The 14097-nt window shown below is 35.1% G+C and overlaps 1 long non-coding RNA gene across 1 annotated transcript in view; it reads right to left on the bottom strand.

Annotated features, from left to right (window-relative positions):
* LOC132662464 (uncharacterized) overlaps positions 1 to 13287 on the bottom strand; it is a 65461-nt gene extending 52174 nt beyond the window's left edge. The window contains exon 1 of the long non-coding RNA XR_009602596.2: positions 13171 to 13287. This is a non-coding gene — a long non-coding RNA (uncharacterized LOC132662464). The remainder of the gene's footprint in view (positions 1 to 13170) is intronic.
* Positions 13288 to 14097: the final 810 nt, after the last annotated feature.

Raw genomic sequence — 14097 nt, 5'->3', positions numbered from 1 at the left:
GTGTTCAGTGGAACAGAAGATAGAGGGTATAAGAGTCAATGTGTGTGTGTATGTGTGTGTGTATAATCACTTTTTTTAATTGTTTATTTTCAAACAAATTTAGTTTGTTATGAAAAGAAGATCTAGTTAATGAACTGTGCTGAAGTAAATGCTATCCGTATGGAAAGAAGTCAACCCTTAAATCATACTATACTAAAATATTAATTTAAAATAGAATATAGGTCAAAATAAGAAAGTCTAAAATGTTTACATTCTAGAAGAAAACATTGGAGGATGTCTTTGTTATTTGGTATAAAAAAATTTATTAAACAACACACAAGTTAATAGTCTATCTATAAATTCATGTGTGGGCATATACATAACATGTATATGTTATATATATATATATATATATATATATATATATATATATATATATATAATGCATAGTAAATTTATAGAACAGATATATGGAACCTATAACTTGTACTCATCAAATGATACCATTAAACAAATGTAACCTATAACCATATGAAATATTTTCAGTACATATATCCGACAAAAGCCTATACCCTTCATATACAAATATTTTGATAAGACAATAAGAAAAAGACAAACAAAAATAAAATAAAGAAAAAGACAAACATCCCAATACAATAATAAGGGAAAGACTTCAACAGGCACTTCATAAAATATATCTACATGGCCACAAAGCATATTATAATGTGCTAAACTTCTCTAGTCATCAAGAAAATGCAAACTAAAATCACAGGAAAATACTGCTACACATCTCCCAGAATGGCTAACAGGTAAAGTACTATAAATTACAAATCTTTCAGCAATTGCAGCCCCATGTTTAGAAAGAGAAATATGATTCTCACCACACACACACACACACACACACACACACACACACACACACACAAGGCCCTGATTTCAATTTTTGCTTATGATTTCACTCATATGTGGAATTAAAAAAAAAAAAAAGAAACAAATGAGCAAAGGGGGAAAAGTGAGAGACAGAGAGGGAGAGACAGAGAGAGGGAGAGAGAGACAGAGAGGGAGAGACAAGCTGAAAAACAGACTCTTAACTATTAAGAACAAACGTTGGTTACCAGAGGGGACGGTAGACGGGGATGGGTGAAATAGGTGATGAGATTAAGGACGGCACTTGTGATGAGTGCTGAGTAATGTATGGAACTGTTTAATCACTGTATTTTACACTTGAAACTAATATAACACTGTATGTTAACTATACTGGAATTAAAATAAAGTTTTAAAAAAGAATAGCCTTCCATAATACAAAATAAAAAATTAAAAGTTTCTGTCTTTTGATCTAAAAAATAAAAATAAAAATAAAGTGTTACAAATCTACGTGTTACAAGTCTACGTGTTGATGAAGATATGGAGTAGCTGAGACTTTTACACACTGTGGTAGGAGTATAAAATGGTTCAAACACTTGAGACAAGTCTTTTTACTTTATAAAATTAAACTTACATGTATCCGGTAACTAAGTGATTACTACTACTAAGTAAACATTTAAGAAAATGAGTGCTTATGTTCATGAAAGAATTATATTAATGTTTATAACAACATTTTATAAGTATACCAAACTGAAAACAACCCAACTGTCCATCAAGAGGGAAATGAATAAACAGCCTTGGCTTTGTCCTAGAACAGAATGCAAAACAGAAAGAAAACAAACTAACACACAAATGACACATACAAAATGAAAAGGAAAAGAAAAAAAATAGAAATCACCTGTGATTCTAGCTCTTTGACATGCCAACAACAGATTTTAAAAGTGTCAACTTTTCCACTGCAAAATTTTTCTAACTATGAAAGAATGTGCAGGGTGTATGACAAGCATGCACGCCACATATACATGAATGTACTAAAATAACACTTCTTTTCAATATTACATAATGATTAATTTTCCAATTACAAAGAGAACATTTCATATTTCTTTAGTAGCTATAAGCTATTTAATTATATTGATTTGATAATCTGAATGTTAAAGAACACTTCAAGTCTCTTTCTGATAAAGTTATTAAAATCCTTCTTGGGGCGCCTGGGTGGCTCAGTCCGTTAAGCGTCCAACTTCAGCTCAGGTCATGATCTCGCGGCCCGTGGGTTCGAGCCCCGCATCAGGCTCTGTGCTGACAGCTCAGAGCCTGGAGCCTGTTTCAGATTCTGTGTCTCCCTCTTCCTCTGACCCTCCCCTGTTCATGCTCTCTCTCTGTCTCAAAAATAAATGTTAAAAAAAATTTAAAAAAAATCCTTCTTATATTATTTCTTAGAATTTATTATCATTATTTTATCATTATGCTTTTTGTTCATTGAAAGGGAAAAAATGTATATATCACTTATGAAAAAATCAAAGTTTTGAATACCCATAGTATTTAGTAAATTCATAAATAAATATTATTAAGCAGGAAGATGGTGTTAGATGCTATATCAAAATATAGTAAAGCACAGATTTTAAGCAGGGAACTTATTTTGATCTAATTCTTTTCACAATACTTTTTTCCCCTTATGCTCTTTCCCTTCTCATAATCAAAGTAGCAAATCTGTCAAAACCTCTGTTCTTAATAGAGAACCTTTACAGACTTTGAAAGCAAATGTGCTCTCACATGTGGCCAGCGTGTTTAAAGATATTAAAGTGCATTTTATACATTTTACTACCTTGGGTGATTTTTATGGCTTTACTTGTTCTACATGAAATGCAATTTGTCTAAAAGTAAGAGTTTTAACCTTTGACTTTTACTAAGAATAATTACTATGTTTTGAAAAAATAAATTGTCTTTCTGAGAATTATTTTATAACTGTTCTCTAAGAGTACTAATTTTTTTCAATGGAGTTAAAACCTGCTGGAATTCTATCTAGGCCAATATTTTCAAAATGCCAATACTTTTGAGATAATCTAGATATGTTTTAAATTTCTGAATATTTGAATATTGTATTTTCATAGAAACAGTATTACTATCTTGAAGGATTTTTTTTTAATTTTTAAAATTTATTTAAATAATCTCTACACCCCTGTAGGGCTCAAACTCACGACTTTGAGGTCAAGGGTCTCCAGCTCTTCCAACTGAACTAACCAGGCACCCCTACTATCTTATTTTAACATGAGGTGAACACAATTTGGATATTGCAGTGTGTTTTCATTAAAATTAATTGTTATAAAATTAATCGTTAAATAGGAATAGTTGATATTTAATAAAAATAATATATCAAAATTTTGGCGAAGTAATTTGTACCAGTGAATAAACAGATCAATATAAATTGTTAATGTATCATTTTTTAAAGGTAAAATCATGGCTTTCATTCAAATATAAAATTATTTTAGTTAATCCATTAATAATTGAGAGACATTAAGATGTTAAATCAGTCTAAAAGCCACCTAAGAAATTAGCTGTATACAGACAATTAAAAAAATAAAGGGATAAAAATTCTGAGTTAGATACAAAACTGTCACCAGATTTAACAAATATAATAAAGGATATCCAGTGAAATTTGAATTTCAGATAATCAATAAATATATTTTTAAAAATATAAGCATGTTCCAAATATACCGGTACAGGATGTACTCATACTAAAGAAACATGTCCTGTACTTTATCTGGTGACCCCAGATAAGACAGCAATAACCAGTAACTATTTTATTAGTAAACAGTTGGCAATTGGAAGATTTGATTAAAATAGATCCCTAGTAGTATGTCAAGGAGGTTTAAAAAGTACAGAAGAGTTGGAATGGGGATAAAAATAGTTGTAATATTTTCATAGCAACTGTTGATAAGACACCAACCCTGGAAAAATCCCTTCTTTCCTTAAGGAGGAAATAAAAGAGGAGATAGTTATATGAAGTGAGACACAGGAAAGGAAAGGAAATCCTGGTGTTTATGGAGCAGAACTATGGACACTGAAAACATGGGACTCCTGCCCTGGCTTACTTTCCATGACATCAAGCATTGTTTAACTCATTAACTAAATTAATTCAGAACCTCAATTAAAAGTCACCCTGACTGTAGCAATCAATCAATTGTTAAATTTTTCCTGGTGTCTAGACTCGTCTCTGTAGGGAACATTAAACTTTTATTAACTTCCAGGCACACACACAAAAATGTCTACAGAAATATTATTTTGGTATCCTAATCCCCTCTGCAATTAAACTGTGCTTAGTAATGACTATGAAATAGATATTATAATTTGCATGATTCTAAGGATGAGCAAACATGCTTACAATATCTTTGATACTTTACTATAGCTACAAAGCTAGAAAGTGACAGACTTAATGTTTGGAACCACTTCTGCTTTTTCTAACAAACTTCTAAACCACTTACCAAAACTTACTAAATAGTACACTTAGGGGTGCCTGGTAACTGAGTCAGTTGAGCATCTGAGTTTTGATTTCAGCTCAGGTCATGATCTTGCTGTTTGTGGGTTTAAGTCCCACATTGGCTCTCTGCTGACAGTGCGGAATCTGTTTGGGATTCTCTCTTTCTCCCTCTCTCTCTGCCCCCCCCCAACCTAAAAGCCAATAAATAAACTTAAAAAAAAAATACTACACATAAAAAGGGACAATTTTCTTTCGAGCGAAGATGGTAAAGTAGTAGGAGAACCCTAGGCTTGTCTGATGCTTTAAACACAGCTAGATAAATATCAGGTCATTCTGAACACCCAGTAAATTGATCTGAGGACTGACAGAACAGAACAAACTGTACAACCAGAGGGAGAGAAGAGACCACATAGTGGAAGGTAAGAGATGCAGAGACATGATTTAAGGGAGAAAAAGATCATGGGTGCTGATAAAGAGAGGAATCCCTCATCACAGAGAGAAGACAGATGGAAGAGAGACAGAGACAGAAAGAGAGAGAGAAGTGCACAGGATTGCACAAGGAAAACCCTTCTCCAAAGCCATTGACTGGGGAAATGAGAGGGGTTGATTATTGTGAGTTTTTACAACTGGTAGAGTTCAAAGATGCATTTTAGAGTTCCATGCTGTGGCTGGTGTTGAGCCTGGTGGGTGCTGCATTGCTCCTGTGGACAAGGAGGGAAGAAGCCTAGGAGCAGATGACAGGATATGAGGATCCCCTGGGATGCATTGAGAGAAATGGTTCCCCTTTCTTGGATTGCATCTGGGAGACATGACATTGCCTCTTCAGGGACAAAAGAGCTGTGGGCAGTATTGTGCTCCCCTGTCCTTTAACAAAAGGACAAAAATACCTGCTGAGGGCACTGGACACTGGATTTTTGCCACACTTTCTGCCAAACTCCAAGGTCCCATACATTGGTGGGACTGCCTTTCTGGGACAAACCTGCACCAACCCCAGCACAGTGAGACCCTCCCCAAGAGGACCAGTGTGGGCCCTAAAGTTTGAAATTTTAAAACTCAGCCAATATGCTAGGGATAAAACACAGGTGCACTGTGCTTCTGGGAGGGAAGATGGCCCAGATGAAGATAAAGTGAAGGTAGGGATCTGAGGGATGCCTGGGATACACAATGGGAGATTGTTTGCTCTTTCCAGACAGCAGTAGGTGCAAATGCCCCTCTCCAGGGATTGCATGTATGTATGTATGTATGTTTATTTATTTATTTTAGTCAGTAAGCCAACAGTAGTTGCCAAAATTGCTTACACCAAGCCCCACCCTAATGTTCTCTGCAGGTCGTTCTTTACTAGAGCGAATGTGCTTGAGAACCAGAGCAGCAGGCCCCTCACCAGAAAACCAGCTCAACCCCCTCCCTGCCCTCACCCCTGAATGCACCACATCTACTGACCATAGAGTGCTACAAAGCTTCAGCTCTAGTAGACATAGGAAAATAGGATCAGACCTCTTTTAACAAGCAGACAGATCACATCTAGTTAAAACTTGACACATTCTGGCCCATAGGCAAGGAGAAACTCTGCAGAGGACTAACTTGAGGGAAAAAGCAGACAAAACACGGCAGCAGAGTGCATACAGCATGAAGTAGAAAACACTTCCTGAAGTACCAGGTCCTGGACAGTATGTGACCTCTTCTTAATAAACCCATTGTTCTTAAGAGCCAGAAGACAGACACCTAGACAAAATACCAAGACAGGAATTTATCTAAAAAAAGAGGAAAGTTCATGACTGGGGATCTAATAAAAACAGATATAAGTAATATGCCTGATCCAGAATTTAAAAAAACAATCATAAGAATAGTAGCTGGGCTTAAGAAAAGCATAGAAGATGCAAGGGAGTCCCTTATTCCAGAGATAAAAGACCAAAAACTTGTCAGGTGAAAATAAAAAAAATGCTATAACTGAGATGCAAAACTGACTAAATGTAATGGCCACAAGGATGGAAGAAGCAGAGGAATGAATAAGTGATATTGAAGACAAAATTGTAGAAAATAATGAAAGGGAAAAAGAAGGAAAGAAAAATATTGGATTTGAATGTAGACCTAGGGTACTCAGTGACTCCATAAAGTATAATAACATTCATATCATAGGAGTCCCAGAAGAAGAAGAGAGGGGAAAAGGGGAAGAAGGTTTATTTGAAGAAATTATAGCTGAAAATTTCGCTAATCTGGGGAAGGAAACAGACATCCAAATCCAGGAAGCACAGAGAACTCCCATCAAAATCAACAAAAGCCAGCCATACTAAGACATATTGTGGAAAATTTTGCAAAATATAGAGATGAGAGGAAAAAAATCCTAAAACCAATAAGAGAAAAAGAATCCCTAATTTATAAGGTAAGATAAATAAGGTTAGTAGCAGCAGAACTCTCCACAGAAACATAGCAGGCCAGAAGGGAGTGGCTTGATATATTCAACGTGCTGAATGGGAAAAATATGCAGCCAAGAATACTCTATCCAGCAAGGCTGACATTCAGAATAGTAGGAGAAATAAAGAGTTTCTCAGATGAACAAAAACTAATGGAGTTTGTGACCACTAAACAAGCCCTGCAAGAAATATTAAAGGGGACTTTCTGAGGAGGAAACAAAGACCAAAAGTGACAACGACTAGAAAAGAACAGAAACAAACATGTAATACAATGATACTAAATTCAAGTCTACCAATAATCACTCTGAATGGAGCACTCTGAATAAGTGCTCCATTTAAAGATATAGTGTGTCAGAATGAATAAAAAAACAAGACCTATCTATATGCTGCCTACGAGAGACTCATTTTAGACCTAAAGACACATGGAGAATGAAAGTGAGGGGATAGAGAACCATTATAATGCTAATGTACATCAGAAGAAAGCCAGAGTAGGCATACTTATATGAGACAAACTAGATTTTAAACCAAAGACCGTAATAAGAAATGAGGAAGGACACTATATCATAGTAAAAGGTCTAATCAACAAGATCTAATAATTATAAATATATGTCCCCAACTTGGAAGTACCCAAATATATAAATCAATTAATAACAAAAATAAAGGAACACATTGATAATAATACAATAATAGTAGACGACTTTAACATCCCACTTACAGTAATAGACAGTTTATTTAAGCAGAATATCAACAAGGAAACAATGACTTTGAATCACAACTTGGATCAGGTAGACTTAACAGATATATTCAGAACATTTCATCCTAAAGGAGCAGAATAAAAATTCTTGTCAAGTGCACACGGAACATTCTCCAGAACACATACCAAGTCACAAATCAGGCTTCAAAGAGTACAAAAGGATTGAGTTCATACCATGCATATTTTCAGACCACAACACTATGAAACTTGAAGTGAACCAAAAGACAAGAAAAAAAAAATGGAAAGGCCACGAATACACGGAGATTGAAAAACATCCTATTAAAGAATGAATGGATGAACCAGGAAATTGAAGAAATTAAAAAAAAATACATGGAATCAAATGAAAACATGGAAGTCCAAAACTTTTGGGATGCAGCAAAAGCGGTCATAAGAAGAACATATATAGCAATACAGGCTTACCTCAAGAATCAAGAAAAATCTCAACTACAAAACCTAAACTTACACAGAAAGGAGCTAGAAAAGGAACAGCAAAAAAGCCTAAAGCCAATACAAGAAGGGAAATAATAAAGACTAGAGCATAAATTAATCATAAGGAAACAAACAAACAAAAAACAGTAGAAGAGATCAATGAAAGTAGGAGCTTGTTGCTTGAAAGAATTAATAAAATTGATAAACCCCTAGCCAAACTTATCAAAAAAGAAAAAGAAAAGAAATAAAGAAAAGAAATGACCCAAATAAATAAAATGAATGAATAAATAAAATTCCCAACAAAGTGGGCAATCTGGAAGAAATGGATAGATTCCTAGAAACATATAAACTACCAAAACTGAAACAGAAAGAAATAGAAAACTTGAAAAGACCAATTACCAGCAAAGAAATTGAATCATTAATCAGAAGTTTCCTAACAAAAAAAAAGTCCAGGACCAGATGGCTTCCCAGGGGAATTCTACTAAACATTTAAAGAATTAATATCAATTCTTTTCAAACTGTTCCAAAAAGCAGAAATGGAAGGAATATTTCAAAGTTATTCTATAAGGCCAGCATTACCTTGATTCCAAAACCAGACAATGACCCCACTAAAAAGGAGAATTACAGGCAAATATCCCTGATGACCATGGATATAAAAATTCTCAGCAAAATACTATCACATTGAATCCAACAGTATATTAAAAGAATCATTCACCACAAAAAAGTGAGATTTATTCCTGGGCTGCAAAGATGGTTCAATATTCACAAATCAACTAATGTGATAGGCCACATTAATAAAAGAAAGGATAAGAACCACACAATCCTCTCAATAGATTCAGAAAAAGTATTTGACAAAACACAGAATCCATTCTTGATAAACTCCCTCAACTAAGTAGGGATAGAGGGAACATAGCTCAATATCATAAAGGCCATATATTAAATATCCACAGTTAATATCATCCACATTGAGGAAAACCTGAGAGCTTTTCCTCTAAGGTCAGGAACAAGACAGGGATGTCAACTCTCAACATTGTTATTTAACATAGTACTGGCGGTCCTAACCTCAGCAATCAGACAACAAAAAGAAATAAAAGGCATCCAAATTGACAAGGAAGAAGTCAGACTTTCATTATGTGTAGACTGCATGATGCTCTATGTGGAAAATCTAAAATACTCAACCAAAAAAATTGCTAGAATTGATACATGAATTCAGTAGTCACAGAATGCAAAATTAATGTACAGAAATCTGTTGCATTTCTACACACCAATAATAAAGCAGTAGAAGGAGAAATCAAGGAATCAATCCCATTTACAATGACACAAAAAAACCATTAGATGTCTAGGAAGAAACCTAACCAAGAGGTAAAATTTCTGTACACTGAAAACTATAGAACACTTACGGAAGAAATTGAAAAGGACACAAAGAAATATAAAAACTATTCAATGCTCATGGATTGGAAGAACAAATATTGTTAAAACATCTATACTACCCAAAGCAATCTACACATTCAATACAGTCCTCATGGAAACAACACCAGCATTCTTCACGGAGCTAAAACAATCTTAAAATGTTATATGGAACCACAAGTGACCCCAAATAGCCAAAGCAATCTTGAAAAAGAAAATCAAAGCTGGAGGTATAACGATTCTCAATTTCAAGTTACATTATAAAGCTGTAGTCATCAAGACAGCATGGAACTGGCAAAAACACAGACACACAGATTAACGGAACAGAACAGAAAACCCAGAAATGGACCCACACTATATGGTCAACTAATCTTTGATAGAGTAGGAAAGAAAATACGATGGAAAAAAGTCTCTTCAACAAATGTTTTGGGAAAGCTGGACAAACAACATGCAAAATAATGAAACTGGACCACTTGCAACACATACAAAAATAAACTCAAAATGGATGAAGACCTAAATGTGAGACATGAAAGCATCAAAATCCTAGAGGAGAACACAGGCAGCCACCTCTTTGACATTGTCTATAGCAACTTCTTGCTAGACACATCTCTGTAGTCAAGGGAAACAAAAGCCAAAATGAACTACTGGAACTTCATTAAGATAAAAATCTTCTTCATAGCATAGGAGACATTCAACAAAACTAAAAGGCAACTGACGGAATGGGAGAAAATATTTTCAAATGACATATCTGATAAAGGGTTAGTATCCAAAATCTATAGAGAACTTAATAAACTCAACACCCAAAAAACAAATAATCCAGTTAAGAATGGGCAGAAAACATGAATAGATATTTTTCCAAAGAAGACATTCAGATGGCTAACAGACACATGAAAACATGCTCAACCTCACTCATTATCAGGGAAATACAAATCAAAATTACAATGAGATATCACCTCACACCTGTCAGAATGGCTGAAATGAAAAAACAGGAAACAACAGATTTTGGCATGAATGCAAAGAAAGGGTAACCCTCTTACACTGTTGTTAGGAATGCAAACTGGTGCAGCCACTCTGGAAAACAGTATGGAGGTTCCTCAAAAAGAAATAGAACTACCCTAGAACTTAGCAATTGCCTGCTAGGTATTTCCCAAAGGATTCAAAAATCCTGATTTGGATGGAAATTTGTACTCTGATGTTTATAGCAGCATTAACAATAGCCAATGTATAGAAAGATCCCCTGTATCTATCAACTGATGAATGGATACAGAAGCTGTGGTACGTATATACAGTGGAATATTACTCAGCCATCAAAAAGAATGGCATCTTGCCATTTGCAACCACATGGATGGAACTAGAGTGTATTATGTTAAGTGAAACAAGTCAGTCAGAGAAAGACAAATACCATATGATGTTACTCATATGTGGAATTTAAGAAACAAAACAGATGAACATAAGGGGAAAAAAGAGGGAGACACAACATAAGACACTTTTAATTACAGAGAACAAACTGAAGGCTGATGGAGGGAATTATGTGAGGGATGGGATAAATAGGTGATGGTTATTAAGGAGGGCACCTGTGATGAGCACTGGGTGTTGTATGTAAGTGATGAATCACTAAATTCTACTCCTGAAACTAATATTACACTGTATGTTAACTACCTAGAATTTAAAGACTTGAAATGACAAAAAGGTACATTTTTATTATATGTAATTTTTAAAACTGAATGTTTTAAAGAAGCTTAAAATACCAGGTTGTTTTTGGCAATGAAAATGTGAGTCATTTTTGTTCTTAGTCTTTTATGTGTTAAAAGCATATTAATAAATGTTATCTAAAATGTAAAAAAAAAAAAGGTAAACTACTGCAGAAAGCAAGGTAGTATTGAGATTAAGAGATGAACTTGACATCCTACATATGTCATTTAGAAACTTGATTCTGGGGGCACCTGGGTGGCTTTGTCAGTTGGGCATCCAACTTCAGCGCAGGTCATGATCTCACGGTCTGTGAGTTCGAGCCCTGCATCAGGCTCTGTGCTGACAGCTCTCTCTCTCTCAAAAATAAACATTAAAAAAATTAAAAAAAAAAACTTGATTCTGTTCCCAAATAGCTATATGACTTTGGGAAGAATTACTTAAACTCCCCAGAGTTCATTTATTCATCTGCAAATTGGACTAACAATATTATGACGATGGCTTCTTTGAAGATTTAATGAAATCATATATACCAAGATTTAATCAAGAGTTAATGAAATCACTATATATGTGTAAATATATATATTCTACCATAGTTCACATATTAGACTTTTAGTAGGTGGCTTTGATATTGGATTTAATGAGTTCTTCTTCCTCCACTTCTTGAAGGTGAATTGTAAAGGACATAGAAAGAATAAGAATTTCTTGTATTCAAAAACTGAAAGAAGAAAAGGGCACTAAGACATTGAGTCACTGGAGGTAAGTGTCGCAGGAGAGACAAAAAGATCTATCAAAGAGGCAGTGGAAAAACAGCCAGGACATAGACTACATGTCCATTAAGTCTCCTAAGAAATAGGAAGGTTAAAAGTGGGGGTCTTCTGAATTCATGCTTTTTCCTTTGCAAAGACTTATGGTACTGTCCTCTGAAGAAATTAATTTATTCAGGAAACATTTATTAAGTGACTCATAGAAGCCAGGTACTGGAGACTTGTGTCCTGAAACTGTCAGAAATAATCTCTTAATGCATCTGGGTCATTGAATAGTGGAGTTGGCAATAGCCATTAAGGTATTGTAGCCCACTAATTTCCAAATATGTAAATTAACTTATGTTCACCCTTTACCCCAAACAGATCCTGAGTAGAAATAGTTTATTGGGAGGTAAAGCAAAGATCAGGAAAGAAGAATAAGTAAGGAAATCCAAATGAAGGGGTACATTACAGTGACAGATTCTACTAGGATGACCTGAGCTTAGTCCAGAAGCCAGTCACACACATACCTCAGAGTGTGAGGGAACTAGAATACACCAGCACCTCAACTCCGGCAGTGATGCTGGGATAGGGTGGAGTTAATTACTCAGCATTTCTAGTCTTGTTATAGGCACATAAAACACTGAGGGTTGGGACAGAGAAAGCCCCCAGGCAAGAGCAAGCAGGGAATGGCATATTGAATTTTGGCAGATTTGCACTAAAATGGTAAGAGGAAGGGGTTCTGGATGGGGCTAATGCCCTTATAAACTTAGACATTATTTTGATAAGAGCTAGGTTAGGCAAACATAAGCAAGTTCTGTTTTCTTTTTTGTTTTTTTTTTTTTTTCACTCTAGGTCCTTTCAGTTCTATTAGTATTTGAATGAAATATATATTGTGTAGCGTCTGGATAGGGGTATATTATGAGTGATTGCCACACAGTTTAACAAACATTCCTTTTATCTCCCAAACATTGTATAGGACTAGACTTTCTTAGCAGGACTTTAGAGTTCTAAGATCTAATCTCATTGCCTATATTTTACAAATAAGGAAAATTAGGCTTATAGAAGTAGTAATATGTTCGTAAGGACTAAAAGTGCAGAAATGTAGAAAGAAGACATAGATTTGTCTGGTAAGAGTTAAGGCAGTGGGAACCAGAATCTGTGACAACAATTTCCTGTTCCTTCTGTAGAGGTCGCCTTTAGGCAATAAACTTGAACAATGCAAACTTGAGCAAGGCAAAAGGGCCCACAGTGATGACAGACTGCAAACAGGCTCAGTAACAAACAGGCTACCCCAAAATGGCCATAGGTGCTAACTAACAAATGGGCTAATTACAACTAGGCACAGTTACCAAAAAAGGGAAAATTCCGTGTTCCCATACTTCCTCACTCCACCCTATAACTATAGTCCCTTACCACTACCTCCTGGCATAGAGACTCTCCTTTGCTGTCCTCTCAGCTGCTCCCCTGCCTTGTATTCAATAAACTTCTATCTCCTTTCTTCTGTCTTGGGTGAATTCTTTTACTCCTGCATTGCTGGCCTCCAACCAATTGGAACACACCACACCTTCCTCGTTCTAATTCTATCTATTCTCTTCTTAGCCTCTAATACTGGCTCTATTTTCTGAGACCAAAGCTTTCCAGCAACCTGTGTCTAAAATACACATTTTGTTATAACCATCATATAAATTATGATTACCTAATAAAATTAGGTATTATTAGATAATATAATGATATTTTAATATTAGTTAATATATTAACATATTGATACCAATACATTAGTAATATGCCATTGGTATTATTATTTCACCTCTTCTCAACAGAGAACTTCTGATTCTTTATTTTCTATTTATTATCCATTTAAAAAATTATGCATGGAGGGTTATTCTTGTTTACTAAGCGAGAACATGAGGCCGAGAAATGTGATGAAATAAGTTATCTGAATCAACAATCAAACCCTTGGCTTTGACCAGCTGAGGCTGGTACTGGTTACACCAATTTTCCTCCCTTCTCAAAGCCCTTGAGTTGATGTTTTAGAATATTTTAATCAGAGTTGTAGTGATCTGGTATAAAGTTTAAATCACTTTTCATAAACTGGTAGCTCTCAGGCATGAGTTTCACATGGCATACCTTGTGAAAATGCCACAATGTGAAGGAAAACCATGACGGAAGTCACACCAAGTAGCCTCAACCCACAACTGAGCTATAATGTAATATTTGTAGTGAAACCTTGGTTTGCAAGCATAATTCATTCTGGGAACATGCTTGTAATCCAAAGCAGCTTTATATCAAGGCGAATTTCAAGAACCATTAGCTCAGTTGTGATCATGTGGCATTCAACGT

This window comes from Panthera onca, chromosome D1, assembly GCF_046562875.1.
Source record: "Panthera onca isolate mPanOnc1 chromosome D1, mPanOnc1 haplotype 2, whole genome shotgun sequence".
NCBI lineage: Eukaryota > Metazoa > Chordata > Mammalia > Carnivora > Felidae > Panthera > Panthera onca.
This window is presented reverse-complemented; position numbering and strand designations above follow the sequence as displayed.